We start from the raw sequence: 11,382 nt of genomic DNA, 5'->3' as shown, positions 1-11,382 counted from the left end.
GTTGCAGGTACTAGTGAACCTAAAGGTTTGGATCTCAGGTGCAATTCCAGGAACCAGAGTAGCAAGGAGAGTGACAGTTCTAAGTGAATGTATTTGGTGCTACTGCTGCTGCTGCTAAGTCGCTTCAGTCACGTCCAACTCCGTGCGACCCCATGGACTGCAGCCCACCAGGCTCCTCCGTCCATGGGATTTTCCAGGCAAGAGTACTGGAGTGGGTTGTCACTGCCTTCTCCGAATGCATTTGGTAGCAGTCCTTAAATCTTACTCTGGCTTTTCTCTTATATTTCTTGTAAAGTGGGTCTTTGTAAGTTGAGAGAGGATCACCTTCATCCAGCCGTGCTGAGTGAAATTATAAATGTCACGATGTGTGCATAAAAAGGGCAAGAACCAAGTGCTAGGTGCAATCTCCATGTGAGTAAAGGGTAGAGGAGGAGTGGTTTTCTTTAATAAAGTTTTGTTGAAGCTGAGCTTACCAACTGCTGGGTTCAGAGCCTGCATGTGAATCAAATTCCCCAGCTAGGCCTGAATCCTGATTAGAATGAAGCTAACTGGCTTAGCCCTCACAGCTTTTTAAAATAGACACCAAGAGGTCACAGCCACCTTTTTGGTATAGAATGACATAATTGTGTTTTCATTTACCTATGAAGGTCATAAGAATATTTAATTTCTAGATTCAGAAAACAGATTCCAAATATCATAGGGAAAATTTTCATCTGAATTCCTCTTTTCCCATAACACAAAATATTTTCTTTTGAGCCATGCTTGGGTTGCAGATTTTCACATGAAAGGGTATGGTGGGGAATAGTTTATTAATGACAATAAATGGGTAAGGGTGCCACAGCTTAATACCTTTATTATTAGTAAAACTTGGTTTTGTAGCTGCTATTGTTTTCCCCACTTTATAGATGAGAAAACTGAGACTCAGAGAGTTTAAACTGCCCAAGAGCAAACAAGTAGTGTAGCCCTGGATCCTTGGTGGAACTGGCTCAGTCAGCTCTGTTTGCCTCTAGCCTGTGTCTCCCACCACAAAGTCTCCCAGGGCCTGGTTTAACCACCCGCCCCAGGAGAGCCGGCCTGCCTCCCCTCACACAGGTGTGGGTAGGAATTGACAAGGCCAATCAGGTCTGCCGAGGACTCTACAGGTGGCAATTGTAAAACAGAGAGAATAAAAGGAAGCCACGCATTGGGCGGCACCCGCTCATGGACAGACGTCACCTCGGAGGCGAGGCGAATGGTACTCCTGGTGCTGAGATAGGTGAGAATGCTCCTTCTGGGGACAAGGACTCAGCAGCAACTCCCGGTGAGCTTTCCTTTTTACAGAACTGGGTGAGGGACCTGTTTCAAGGTAAAGGAGTTTCCCATTTAGTAGAGAAAATAGCACTTTTAAAGTGTTTACAGAAAAGCCTAGATCAAGAATATAATATAGTGTAATAGACTCTATAACATATTCCCTAATATAGTCTTTCTCTAATATAGTCTCTATACAATATATTTTATATATAATGTATTCCATCCATAATTTATTTCCTGTATAATATAGTCCATGTATAATTCCCCTAGTATGTTTCCCCAAGACAACAGTAATCATAACTATCCATTAAATAATAATTTTGAGGATGTTTATATTTATTGTATATCATATTTCAAAAAGAATAGGATGTACCTTAAAATATATGATTTAACATTATACAGTAGATTGTAAATAAGTTTTGACATAATAAAAAGAAAACTAAAGGCAGGAAAGTAAAACTGAAGCAGAGACCGGTTATATTACCCCATCAGTTCAGTTGCTCAGTCGTGTCCAACTCTTTGTGACTCCATGAACCACAGCACGCCAAGCCTCCCTGTCCATCACCAACTCCTGGAGTTCACTCAGACTCTCGTCCATCGAGTCAGTGATGCCATCCAGCCATCTCATCCTCTGTCGTCCCCTTCTCCTCCTGCCCCCAATCCCTCCCAGCATCAGAGTCTTTTCCAATGAGTCAACTCTTCGCATGAGGTGGCCAAAGTACTGGAGTTTCAGCTTTAGCATCATTCCTTCCAAAGAACACCCAGGGCTGATCTCCTTCAGAATGGACTGGTTGGATCTCCTTGCAGTCCAAGGGACTCTCAAGAGTCTTCTCCAACACCACACTTCAAAAGCATCAATTCTTTGGCGCTCAGCTTTCTTCACAGTCCAACTCTCACATCCGTATATGACCACTGGAAAAACCATAGCCTTGACTAGATGGACCTTTGTTGGCAAAGTAATGTCTCTGCTTTTCAATATGCTATCTAGGTTGGTCATAACTTTCCTTGCAAGGAGTAAGTGTCTTTTAATTTCATAGCTGCAATCACCATCTGCAGTGATTTTGGAACCCAGAAAAATAAAGCCAGCCACTGTTTCCACTGTTTCCCCATCTATTTGCCATGAAGTGATGGGACCAGATGCCATGATCTTCATTTTCTGAATGTTGAGCTTTAAGCCAAATATTACACCATATATGTACTTTAAAGCCCTTCATCATTACTAAAATTTATGTGCATTATCCCATCTGATCCTTGAGAGAGGCCTACAAAGTAGAAAGTTTTACAGATGAGAAATTGACGTATAATGAGCTTAAATGATCTTCCCAAGGTAACTGAACTAGTAAAGATGAGCCAGGATCAGATTAAGGTTTTCTAATATGCAGATGACACTACCCTTATGGCAGAAAGTGAAGAAGAACTAAAGAGCCTCTTGATGAAAGTGAAAGTGGAGAGTGAAAAAGTTGGCTTAAAGCTCAACATTCAGAAAACGAAGATCATGGCATCTGGTCCCATTACTTCATGGGAAATAGATGGGGAAACAGTGGAAACAGTGGCTTGACTTTATTTTTGGGAGGCTCCAAAATCACTGCAGATGGTGACTGCAGCCATGAAATTAAAAGACACTTGCTCCTTGGAAGAAAAGTTATGACCAACCTAGACAGCATATTAAAAAGCAGAGACATTGCCAACAAAGATCCTTCCAGTCAAGGCTGTGGTTTTTCCAATAGTCATGTATGGATGTGAGAGTTGGACTGTAAAAAAAGCTGAGTATTAAAGAATTGATGCTTTTGAACTGTGATGTTGGAGAAGACTCTTGAGAGTCCCTTGGACTGCAAAGAGATCCAACCAGTCCATCCTAAAGTAGACCAGCCCTGAATATTCATTGGAAGGACTGATGTTGAAGCTGAAGTTCCAATACTTTGGCCACCTGATGCGAAGAGCTGACTCATTGGAAAAGACCCTGATGCTGGGAAAGATTGAAGGTGGGAGGAGAAGGGGAACGACAGAAGATGAGATGGTTGAATGGCATCACTGACTCAATGGACATGAGTTTGAGTAAAGTCCAGGAGTTGGTGATGGATAGGGAGGCCTGACGTACTGCAGTCCATGGGGTTGCAAAGAATTGGACATGACTGAGCAACTGAACTGAACTGAATTGATTGAACACCCAGCACTCACTGAATTCTGATGCCTGAGGCAGCAGACTTGGGGAGATCCCAAGGGAAGCAAGGTCAGTCCAGTGGACCTTTTTTCAGCCTGTTTCTGGGTATCACTCAGGTCTCTCTTGCTGCATGCCGGCTGCCCGCCCCACTGCAGAGCTGTTGCCCCCACCACTCCTGCAGGTTACCTCTGCCCAGTCTCATTTAGACCTGCATCCTCCAATACCCTGAATCACTCCTGTGTCATGAAAACCACCCCATCCCATTTGCAGGTCCTTTTAAATCCTAGCCAAATGAGGACCAGCTGAGTGCATATATTTAGGATTAGATATGTATTGTGACTGAAAAAAAATGCACAATCTGAAACTTGAGAATTAGGTTTTATTTGAGGGACAAAACTGAGGACTTAGGCCTGGGACACAGCCTCTTAGATAGCTCTGAGAAGCTGCTCTGAAGAAGGGAAGGGAGGAGCCCAGAATATTATGAGTTTTTGCAACAAAGACCAGGTAGTCAGAACATCAAAAAATGATTGTTAATTAAAGAAGTTAGAGTTTAGCACTTTTCTGTGTATGAGAAGGGGAGAAGGCAATGGCACCCCCACTCCAGTACTCTTGCCTGGAAAATCCCATGGACGGAGGAGCCTGGTAGGCTGCAGTCCATGGGGTTGCTAAGAGTCGGACACAACTGAGCGACTTCGCTTTCACTTTCCACTTTCATGCATTGGAGAAGGAAATGGCAACCCACTCCAGTGTTCTTGCCTGGAGAATCCCATGGATGGGGAAGCCTGGTAGGCTGCAGTCCATGGGGTCGCACAGAGTAGGACATGACTGAAGCAAGTTAGCAGCAGCAGCAGCATGTATGAGAAGATGCAAGAGTCTGGGCTCATTGAAATCATTTCTTTGATGTGTACCTCAGCTATCTAGAGCCAGTATCCTGTGCTTTCTCATCCTGACTCTTCTCAGGGTGCATTGTTGAGGGACGGGGGTGGCTGCAGTTGCTGATGGCTTGATGGTGGGCATACTGTTTCTATCCTGTGTTCCTTCAGGGCTCACCATTGACATGGCTGTAACATGATGCTTTGATGGCTGCAGCATCCTTTGTTTACTAATATGGCAGGCAATATTTTTCATTCACAGTATGTTAAGGCAAATCACAACACAAAGGCAATCATCACAAAGAGTGATGCTTCATTCTCAATAAAATAGACTCTTCTAACCACAGGGCTGACTCCCATCCTGGCATCAGCTCCTACAGAGGATGGAAGCCACTGGGCAGTGAGAGGTCCCCTTGGCCTCTACAAGTTGGATTAGATGGCTCTGAACTTGCTTCCAACTTCTCCAGAATCTAATGGCTTCTAGGGGAAGCTGTGTTGCAGTGTGGCTCTAGCCCAGCCTCACTCCACCCTGGCAATCGTTTCACAAGAGCTTTTTGGAGTTAACACCCTCAATCAAAAGTGTGGCTGCACGTGGGAGAATTCCCCAGGCCTGATGCAACAGAAGTTGGAAAGACTTTTAACACACTTTAATTATACGTGGAGAAGCCATCAGCCTCGTCTAACCTCACCTCCTGGGACAACCTGGCTCTCTATATAGGTTCTTTGCAAAGCTTCTTTTTTTAGATTGGTGTTTAAAGGTTTTCACTCCAAGCGTGGAATTGGATCTATATATTTTAAGTTTAAAAGCATTTCTCAGTGAATTTGAATATTGGGAAATGTCTGAACGTTAAAGCAGCCATAAGCTTAGACTCCTCTGATACCACAGTGCTTGCCCGCCCCCAATCCCCCTGCCAAGATCAGCAGTGAGGCTGGAAGAGGAAGGAGGGGAGAAGAGAAAGCAATTCCTCAGTTTGTGTGCTTCCTCCAAAGGTGCCTGTTTTAGTACAGTCAGCCCTCCTATCTGGTGTTCACGTCTTCAGATTCAACCAACTGTGGATTCAATGAATCATCTATGGTAAATATGGGTGGAGGGACCAAGAGAGTTCCAAAAAGCAAAACATGAGTTTGCCTAGAGCTGACAACTATTTACATTGTATTTATAACTATTTACATAGTACTGACATTGTATTAGGTATTATAAATAATATAGAGATGATTTCAAGTATATGGGATAATGTGTATAGGTTATGGTCTCCCCAGGTGACGCAGTGGTAAAGAATCCACCTGCCAGTACAGGAGATGCAAGAGATGCAGGTTCAATTCCTGGGTAGGGAAGATCCCTTGGAATAGGAAATGGCAACCTGCTCCAGTATTCTTGCCTGGAAAATTTCCATGGACAGGGGAGCCTGGCAGGCTACAGTCCATGGGGCTGAAAGAGTTGGACACAACTGATCATGTGTGCACACACAAATTAAACATACCACTAATTTTTTTCAATGCATACCACAGTTGAAGAATTATAAAATCAAATATTTTTAGGAAGCAAACAGGTAGCATACACATTTCAAATGACAAGTGGTATTTACATCAGCGAATGGGTATGTTTGTGGCAACCAAGAGACTGTATCTTGGAGAAGAAAATGGCAACCCACTCCGGTATTCTTGCCTGGAGACGCCCATGAACAGAGGAGTGTGGTGGGCTACTGTTCATGGGGTCACAAAGAGTTGGACACGACTGAGTGACTAAGCACATAAGCACAAGAGACTATAGGCCTGGGCCGAAGGCATTCAGATTGTATTTTTAAGAAACCCTAACTGAACAAACAAAATGTGTCCTCGGCCTCAGTTACCTGGAGGCAACATTTAGTCACATGGACATCAAATGTTACTGGTTGGCTAGGAGGGCCTCACAGATCTGCCTGCAGCTCTCTAGCGGCTACTGTGAAAGGAGCAAGTTAGCCAGTTACACAGTTCACGGGGTGGTGAGATCAACACTGAACAGTTATTCAGAACTGCACATTCTGTGGAGACTGAGACAGAAAAGAAATTTCCCCTGAGAATCTCAAAGAAAGAACACAGAAATGTAATGAACAGAGGTTAAGACAAATTCCCTGGGCATTTTTCTCATCCCTTTGCTCAATGAGGCCCTTCAATTCATAGAACAGTGTCACAAAAACAGTTCCCCTAAAGAAAACTGGGTCCAGGGAGAGGCAAAGTGGTGCAGAGTGAATGGTTGAGGCAACACACACACAATCGGTGTTCAAAGGAGGGCCACTAACTAAGGGTCCATCAGTAGGGAGAGGCTGTCTAAAGGCTGGGGGGCAGCAGCTTACGCTTTTGGAAAAGGGGAGTTAGATTCCTGCCTGGTATGTAGTGGATGCTCAGGAAACTTTTGTTGCAGGGTGAGTGGGTAGAGAAGAAAAATGCAGGCATTTCAAGGCCAAAGGTCTAGAGAGAATATTCTGGGGAATGATCTGGCTGGAGGATATTAGTTAATGCTTTCTTGGTGGCAAGTGGTAAAAATCTACCTTGACTTTAATTTGGCAAAAATAGAAATGTGTTGAGAGCACAATGGAGTATGTCCCATAATCAAAAGAAAGAGTTGAACATCAAGCAGAAGGAAGGTAGACTGAAGGTGTGCCTCTGGTGGACCCAAGATGTACGGCCCAGACTTCTTTCAAAGGAAGGATGTGTTGTTCCAAATGCTGGCAATGTGGTCTGTAGGAAACCTTCAGCAGTCAGCTTCTTCTCAGCTACCCAGAGTTGCCTCACCCAAGAACATGCTCTTCCCTGGGCAGCCCACATCCAGCGACCAGTCACTGTGGGAATATAAAGCCTAGGCCATCTCAGCCGATGCAGGACAATTCCAAGGGACGACATACGCTACAGAGCTCTCTGGGGTCAGCCAGAGCTTTCTTAGAGCTGCCTTGCAGTTCAGTTTGGCCCTCTACCCAATCCTGCTTCCTCCCCTCCTTCCTATAAGTGCTGCTTCCCAGTCAATGTTCTCCACCCCAGCTCCACCTCAAGGTCTGATTCCGTAGAACCCAACATTTGATGTCCAAAGAAATATATAACCAATACAATATTGTAAAGTTTAAAAATAAAAGAAAATTTAAAAAATTTAAAAATAAAATGAAATCTTAAAAAATAAAAAATCTAATTAAAAAAAAAAAGGAATATATAGAACCAGGGGTTCAAAGGCCACCAGGATGCTTTTTGTCTCTCATCTCCCTTTCTCTCTGTGTCTTTGCTTCTATCTCTCCCACAGTTTTCACCTACAGAAAAGGAATGATTGTTATTATATTGTTTGTTTGTTTAAAAATGTTTTAAACCCCAGGAAAGGATAATGAAAAGCCTAGCTGGGGTCAGGTGCCCAGCTCCAAAAAAATCAACTCTAACCTGGATGTCCAAGCTCTATAATTGGCCAGGCTTGAGTCAAAACCTGTTTCTCAGGGATAGGATCATATAGGAACAAACATGGCAGCTGTAGAGCTATGGGGTTTAGGAGAGGGTTGCTGAGCAAAAAACTGATGCTGTCCTCTACATTTAATTTTAGAAGGTTTACTTGAGGTTTTGAATATAAGAGATAAGACATTTTTACCTAGTTCATTGATTTTCCTTTTTTAAATTAGAATATAATTGCTTTACAATGTTGTGTTCGGCTTTGCTGTACATCAAAGTGAATCAGCCATATGTATACATGTATCCCCTCCCTCTTGGACCTCCCTCTCACCCCACTCCAAGTCCCATCCATGTAGGTCATCGCAAACCACTGAGCTGAATATCCTGTGCTGTATATCAGCTTCTCACTAGCTATCTATTTTACACATAGTCGTGTACATACGTCAATCCCAATCTCTCTATTTATCCTACCCTCCAGGGACAGATGAATGGATAAAGAAGATGTGGTATATATATACACAATGGAATATTACTCAGTCCCTAACAGGAACAAAATAGGGCTGTTTGTAGACATGGATGGATCTAGAGTATGTCATACAGAGTGAAATTAAGGAAAAAAACAAATCTATATTAACGCATATATGTGAAATCTAGGAAAATGGTACAGATGAAACTATTTCCAAGGCAGGAATAGAGACACATACATAGTTCATTGGTTTTCAAAATAAAACAAAAAGCTTGAAACAACAGGACTCTTTCAAACAAAATTTAACTTGGGAATATCAACATAATTAATAGATAATGATGGAGCTTTTGATTTGAGAGGAAGCAGGGGGCCCAGAATCCAGTCTCTTGGTCTTCCCTAATTCCATTTCCTGGCAACTGAAGAGTCACTTCATTATTCATTTATTTTAGTAATTATTATTGGACACTTATCCTGCCCCAGGTATTGTGCTAGATCCTGGAAAGACAATGGCTAAGTAAAAATAAACACAGTTTTTAGTTCTAGAGAATACTAAGTATATTCCTTGGAACACAGTTTGAAACCCACTTGTTCTGGGCCATTTTGTGGGAATAGGGAGGAGGAGAATATGGGGTTGAGATAGAGGGACATAATTAAAGAGATGCTTTAGAAATACTGTCTTGGAGGCATTAGGTGTGGTCAGTTTGATTTGGTGAGGATTGACATGTTGATTAATTGGGAGACTATTGCAAAATTCATGCCAAGACGTGAAATGTTGGGTTTAAATTGCAGAAAAGGCAGAGGAAATGAAAAAGAAGCATGGATACAAGAAATATAATGTAAGAAAAATTGATGAGTCTTGGTGACAGCCTCTTAATGGATCTGGCTAGTGTCTATTAATACATGATATTAAAACAGACCCACATACACATATACATGCTAGGTACCCCGCTACACACTCGCTTTTTCCACTCAATCAAATGTGCAATATACTCTGATCCACATCACTGCGCTTACATATTAATCATTCATGCATTCTTGACAGCCCATTTCAGTTCCATTTTTTTTCAGCACCCTGACCACTCACACATAATTCTCATGGCTCCAAGCACAACACACTCTCCTGATTGAAAGCAGCCCGTGCCCTTCCTCATGTCTGTCTTGTATTCAACTGTAATCATTATTAAATTCCTGAATATTTACAGTTCAACTAATATCAACTACTCCTTTCTTTAGCCAAGATATTGTTCTCTAATTTCTCAGGGATTTATTTTGTGTTGTATGAAAACTTTTGAAATATTCTTTTTACATGTTTCAGGTTCACATACAGTTCAATGTGTAATTATATGAGATATGTTGCATTTGGGGGGCAGCCTTGTGATGATGTATTTTTGAAACATCTTTGGGCTGGTAATGCTTGCTGACCTATTCTCTTTGTATATTCATCTTGCAATTTACATTTTCTAAGAATTTTATGAGAAAGTTTCTTATTAGTCATTACTCCAGTGTCCAACTCCACTTATATTCCACAGATGAGGAAACGGAATCCTGGAGAGGTTAAGAGACTATATCCTGGACTTTATTTCAGCCCTATGTTCTTTCACTACTAGAAGATTTTTTTAATTTAATTTTTATTTTACATTGGAGTATAGTTGGAGAAGGCAATGGCACCCCACTCCAGTACTCTTGCCTGGAAAATCCCATGGACTGAGGAGCCTGGTGGGCTGCCATCTATGGGGTCACACAGAGTTGGACACGACTGAAGTGACGTAGCAGCAGCAGCCACCTTTCCCCTTGCTGCTGCTGCTAAGTCGCTTCAGTGGTGTCCGACTCTGCAACCAATCCCAAAGAAAGGCAATGCCAAAGAATGCTCAAACTACCGCACAATTGCACTCATCTCACACGCTAGTAAAGCAACGCTCAAAATTCTCCAAGCCAGGCTTCAGCAATATGTGAACCGTGAACTTCCTGATGTTCAAGCTGGTTTTAGAAAAGGCAGAGGAACCAGACATCAAATTGCCAACATCCGCTGGATCATGGAAAAGGCAAGAGAGTTCCAGAAAAACATCTATTTCTGCTTTATTGACTATGCCAAAGCCTTTGACTGTGTGGATCACAATAAACTGTGGAAAATTCTGAAAGAGATGGGGATACCAGACCACATGATCTGCCTCTTGAGAAATTTGTATGCAGGTCAGGAAGCAACAGTTAGAACTGGACATAGAACAACAGACTGGTTCCAAATAGGAAAAGGAGTACGTCAAGGCTGTGTATTGTCACCCTGCTTATTTAACTTCTATGCAGAGTACATCATGAGAAACGCTGGGCTGGAAGAAACACAAGCTGGAATCAAGATTGCCAGGAGAAATACCAATAACCTCAGATATGCAGATGACACCACCCTTATGGCAGAAAGTGAAGAGGAACTCAAAAGCCTCTTGATGAAGTGAAAGTGGAGAGTGAAAAAGTTGGCTTAAAGCTCAACATTCAGAAAACGAAGATCATGGCATCTGGTCCCATCACTTCATGGGAAATAGATGGGGAAACAGTGGAAACAGTGTCAGACTTTATTTTTCTGGGCTCCAAAATCACTACAGATGGTGACTGCAGCCATGAAATTAAAAGACATTTACACCTTGGAAGGAAAGTTATGACCAATCTAGATAGCATATTGAAAAGCAGAGACATTACTTTGCCAAAAACGGTCCGTCTAGTCAAGGCTATGGTTTTTCCTGTGGTCATGTATAGATGTGAGAGTTGGACTGTGAAGAAGGCTGAGCACCAAAGAATTGATGCTTTTGAACTGTGGTGTTGGAGAAGACTCTTGAGAGTCCCTTGGACTGCAAGGAGATCCAACCAGTCCATTCTGAAGGAGATCAGCCCTGGGATTTCTTTGGAAGGAATGATGCTAAAGCTGAAACTCCAGTACTTTGGCCACCTCATGCGAAGAGTTGACTCATTGGAAAAGACTCTGATGCTGGGACGGATTGGGGGCAAGAGGAGAAGGGGACAACAGAGGATGAGATGGCTGGATGGCATCACTGACTCGATGGACGTGAGTCTTGGTGAACTCTGGGAGTTGGTGATGGACAGGGAGGCCTGGTGTGCTGCGATTCATAGGGTCGAAAAGAGTCGGACACAACTGAGCGACTGATGTGATCTGTTTTTCTAGACACTATTCTAAGTGTTTGTGA

General features: G+C 42.7%; 1 long non-coding RNA gene across 1 annotated transcript; it reads left to right on the top strand.

Moving 5' to 3' along the window:
• Nucleotides 1–1,170: 1,170 nt before the first annotated feature.
• LOC129629251 (uncharacterized) lies at nt 1,171–7,362 on the top strand. The gene is made up of 3 exons (XR_008703104.1): nt 1,171–1,300; nt 4,671–5,398; nt 6,877–7,362. It is a non-coding gene; the product is annotated as an uncharacterized LOC129629251 (long non-coding RNA).
• Nucleotides 7,363–11,382: the final 4,020 nt, after the last annotated feature.

The sequence above is a fragment of the Bubalus kerabau genome, chromosome 15 (genome assembly GCF_029407905.1).
Source record: "Bubalus kerabau isolate K-KA32 ecotype Philippines breed swamp buffalo chromosome 15, PCC_UOA_SB_1v2, whole genome shotgun sequence".
NCBI lineage: Eukaryota > Metazoa > Chordata > Mammalia > Artiodactyla > Bovidae > Bubalus > Bubalus kerabau.
The sequence above is the reverse complement of the archived record's forward strand: the minus strand, read 5'-3'. Positions and strand labels throughout refer to the sequence as shown.